Genomic DNA, 5,009 nt, shown 5'->3' with positions numbered 1-5,009 from the left:
TGCTGATGGCCAAGTGATCAACCCCTCTCTCAGACCCAAAGGAAGGACAATGAGATGACATTTATGTTGTTTCAACTATCAGTCAGTATTCTGGAGGAAGGCATGAAAGTGCCTGGCTAGAGACCCCCCTCTGTGGAGCAAAGGGGAACTTAAAAATATGACAGCTGCAGTGAAAGTCTTTGTAAAATTAGGCATTTCCATGACCTTTGATGGCCTTACTCTCTGTTACTATCTGTAAACAAGTATAATAGAAACTCACTTACTGGGCACTCTGTCCCTTGGTGCCCCGAAAGTGCTAACTTGGGTGCTTGCAGATATTGTATTACTCCCATTTTACAGATTGGGAAATGGGGGCAGAGAGGTTAAGTGACTTGCCCAAAGTCACACAGCTAGGAGACAGTGGAGGTGGGAACTGAATCCGGACTCTGTAGCTCTAAAGCTAGTACTAACTTCTGCCCAGGGTCCTCAGCCACCCTGTCGCTTAGTTGTAGTGACACAAACTGTTCCTGGTGCTGATACAGAAACATCTTGTGCTTGGGTATTTTCCACATTTCAAGACAGAGTGATGCCTGGATTTAAAGTTTCACTCATTCAGTTGAAAGATTTCGAATATTCTCATTATATTATAACCCAGGGGGGTACATAAGATGATGAACTGGGGCACAGAAAGAAAATATTGAACCTCCTTATATGTGTTTCATTCTCTCACAATTTTTATTTTTGCACCTATTTTATAATCCATGCACTTGTAGCCCCTGCCTGTAACTTATAAGTAAATACACAAACTCTGAGGAGGTGAATGCCAAAACATTTTCTTTGTACACCACTGATGAGATTTTGACGATGGCTCGCTTTATGTTCTAAATATATTTCTAGAAGAGTGTAGAAAGCACATTTGAAGAAGCCACCTTGTTTTGAAGCATAGTGAACCAGATGATTTAAAAGAATCAATCAGTACATCTTTTTTTTGCAAAGTGAATTACAGATTCCAGATATTTCTATGTTGTATGCCTGGATTTCCACATGCTAGTTCAGAAGGGCATACTTGTACTATCCCTGTGAGTTCAGTTCAGTCCACACACATTTATTGAGGGCCCCCTAAATGCCAAGCACTGTGCTAGGCATGTGAGATACAGGGTACTTGACCTTGGCCCTAGAGGAGTTGATGGTGTAGCGGGGTGGACAGAGACAGGCTTTCAGTGGAATGAGGTGGACAAGACGATGCAAGTATGCACACGGTGCTGCAGGGAGCTGGAGCTTAAGCCCTGGAAAGTTTTCGGGAGGAGGTGTTGTTTGGAGCTAAATCTTGAAGGATTAGACAGAGTAAGAAGGTGGGGAGGGAGTGTCAGGCCGCTCAAGAGTAGAACTACAGAGGCTTGTGCCGGGAACTGTCAGCGCCCTGTGTTCTTGGAGCTTATACATGGGGGAGGGAGCATGCGGGGAGCTCCAGCCACAGAGGTAGGTGGTCTGGGGCCTGCTCTCAGGAGGCCTGGCGTGGGAGGCCTCTGCGGCGTATAAGGGTGCGTCTAACAGCAAACGCTTTTAGGCAGCAGAATGATATGGTGAGAATTGTTTTTTACCAAAACTATTCTGGTGAAGGTATAGAAGAGAGATTTTGGGGGGGGCTAAAAATGGAGACACAGGCCCACCCCGTTCGGAGGCCATTTCAAAATGGCCTTTGCCTAAATTTCACCTGGGCAGAGGACCATGTGGGTTGAGTCAAGGACAGGAAGTGTAGAGGAAAGGAATGATGGACCTGAGGAGTATCAAGAAGGCAAAGTCAGCACGACTGGGCATGTGGGAGGTAAAGCGAAAGAGCAGCCGTGGAGGACACAGCCGTGTTTCCCACTTGGGCACCAGGAAGGGGGCGGCAGCGGAGCACAGGCGACGGGCTGGGATCTGGGCCCGGGCGGGGAAGACAGAAGCTGAGTTAAGTTTTAGGGATGATGAGTCTGAGGTACCTCTAGGACCACCCTGTGAAGATGGTGGGTTGGACCTTGGGTATTTGAATCTGGAGAAAGAGAGAGAGAGAGAGAGGATGAGAAAGGGGTAGAAGGAGGGAGAAGTCAGGGCTAGACTAGAGATAGGGAGGAATAAACACAATAAAGATGTTGGAAATGACTAGGGGAGTGGATGAGGTCCCCGTAGGAGAGCACGGGAATGAGAGCTGTGGGCCCAGGACAGAGCCTGCGATGGAGGGAGAAAGAGAAAGACGAGGAGAGGCCAAAGGAAGAGACAGTCAGAGAGGCAAGAGGATGCTGAGAGAGACGTGCCTGGAAAGCTAAAGAGGGAAAGCGGGGTAAGAGCATCCCATACCTCTGAAGGGTCAGGAAGATGAGACCTGAGAGGCAACCAGGGGTGCCTGGGTAATTACTGTCACTTGTAAAATTCAACAGAAGCAGCACTTCTGGAAGTTATTTTTAAAAGGGAAATAAAGAAAGAGAGGGAAGGAGAAAGAAAGAAAAAGAGAGAGAGGAGAGGGAAGGAAAAAGAAAGAAAAAGAGAGAGGGAAGGAGGGAGGAAAGAAGAAAAGAGAGAGGGGGAAGGAGGAAGAAAGAAAAAGAGAGAGAGAGGGAAGGAGAAAGAAAGAGAGAGAGAGGGAAGGAGGGAGGAGGGAAGGAAGGGGAGAAAGAAGGAGCTTCAGTAAAACACTAATTAAAACTTTATTAATTTAGAAATTTGCAATGTCTCAGGTGGGCTCTACTGGATTTTAACCTTCACGGTGGCAACAAGGGAAGGGTCTAAAGAGTAAACAAATAGGACAGGTGGGCTGTAAGTGGAGTGTCTAAAACACAGTGTCCTGTCTGTCTGGTGCTTGCACTGACTGTCCTTGACCAACATCCGGAACAGGCCCAAAGCAGAAGGGCCTGACCGTGGCCAAGCCCAGGGCAGGGGCCAGTAGAGCCATCAAGTGATAAATAAGAAAGTAAAGAAGGCACTCACTCTGTGTTTCACTTCAAAAAGCAATTGTGGAGGCTTTCCCAGCTACTCTGCACTGTGGGCCAGAAGCTGAGGACCCAGCGATCATTTCCATGTCAAGAGCCCGCCTCAGGGAGCTTGCGGCCTGAGGGCCGGAGACTCGCTAGGTAAGGTGGGAGAGGCCTACCCTAGCAGTGTCAGTCCCCTGCAGTGGGTCTCAGAGAAGCATGCGAAGAAAGGAGCTGGGGAAGATGTTCCCAGAGGTGGCACTGGGGCCAGGCCTTGCAGGACGGTGAGGAGACACTTGCCTGGAGAGTGGGGACCGTTTCATGCTGTGGGTCAGCTTGTGGATGAGAGCCAGTTGGCCAGCAGCAGTTGTCCAGGCATGCCCTGCTGTCCTGGACGCTGAGAAGGGACACAATTGGAAGAGATTTTTTTCAATGAAAAAGAAGAGAGGCACCAGTGTGGAGCGGGCACTGGGGACAGGGGGGCCAACGCTGTTGGAGACAAACAGCCTCCCTTCCCTGGAGGGCATCGTGGCCTTCCAGCCCAGGCCAGGCACTGAGGGCAGAACAATGACTGAGTCAAGGAAGGCCTTCCTCTGACAGATGCTTGATGCATTTTGAAAAGATTCCCATTGAAAACAGTTGCAATGAAAAGTCTCAGAGCTTAAAGAATCAGCCCTTCATTATCTGGCTCGCCCACTGCCTGCTAGTGGCATTCCCCAGCCACACAAAGAAAAAAGACAGCTCTCATCCACTCTCAAGTACCTTAGGAGCACCATTCACTTACAGAGAGTTGATACCCTCTTTACAAATAATGTTATCCCTGTGTTAAGACGATCCCCCCAAGGACTTCTGCCAGGCAAGACCCTGTTAGCTGGTTTGCATTCGTGCAGTACTTGCAATCATAAAGCTGCATTAAAAAAAAAAAAATCACTTGTTATCAAAAAACCGTTAACTCCAAGTGCTGGCCTTGCCTCAAGGAAGACTGAATTCCTGAGGGCATTTTGGTTGTCTCCAGTGTGTGGCCACCTTGGGGGCTGACACCTGCCGACATCCTGTAATCACGGGGTGAGTTTTTGTTTTGCAAGGACAGCACTTGGATCCTTGGGTACTTGACTGTTTCTCTGGTCTGGAACCCAGCTCCCCTTCCAGGGCAGGGACCGGGTTCCCAACCATCATTTCCCTGCCCTGGAAGGGGAGCTGGGTTCCAGACCAGAGAAACAGTCAAGTACCCAAGGATCCAAGTGCTGTCCTTGCAAAACAAAAACTCACCCCGTGATTACAGGATGTATCTCAAGTCCCGATGGAGCAGGTGCTGAGGTGGATGGAGAAAGCTGCCGCACTAGGGCACGCCGGCTCCGCCATCGCGCAGCAGCTTTCCTCAGCCATGTGGGCGGGCCCTGCAGGGCCAGGGCCAGTCAGGTGGGACCCCAGACCAGCACAGCTGCTGCTCTGTGACTTTTTAATATACACGTCTTCTACATGTGATTTCCTCTGAAGTAAGAGGTCTGTGGCCAAATATAGTTTGAGCCCTGGTAGAGAAACGGTGAGGACCAAACTAAAGGACTGGGAAGGCCTGCTCCAGGCGGACCACGTGGAGGAAGGGATTCCAGATTTCAAGAAATGAGACATGCTGGGTGACGTTCCAAGCAAAGTTCTGACTGTAAAGCAAAACCTGGGAAAGTCAGCTGGGTGGGACCCAAAGGGAAGTGAGGATGTATTACAGGCATATAACTGATCAAAGATGGGCAGTCACCATTCAGTTCTAGGAGGCTTTGCTGAGACCCACAGGCACTTCCCAACTTCTATCTGGGGTTCTTTTACTATTTTAAAAAAGGTAACAGCTTTATTGAGATAGAATTCACATGCCCTACAATTCAAGCACTAAAAGTGTACAATTCAATGTTTTGTTCTGTTTTTTTTTTTTAGCATATTCACAGGATTGTGCAATCATCACCACAATCAATTTTAGAACGTTTTGACCACCTACTTGGGAGTTCTGGCTCTACAAAGTAGATGGAGAAACTGGGGAAAAAGCAACCAAGATGACAAGAGGAGTATAAAGTTGGAGCTCAGAGAGTGTGA

The sequence above is a fragment of the Lipotes vexillifer genome, unplaced genomic scaffold (genome assembly GCF_000442215.2).
Source record: "Lipotes vexillifer unplaced genomic scaffold, Lipotes_vexillifer_v1.1 scaffold952, whole genome shotgun sequence".
Lineage (NCBI taxonomy): Eukaryota > Metazoa > Chordata > Mammalia > Artiodactyla > Lipotidae > Lipotes > Lipotes vexillifer.
The sequence above is the reverse complement of the archived record's forward strand: the minus strand, read 5'-3'. Positions refer to the sequence as shown.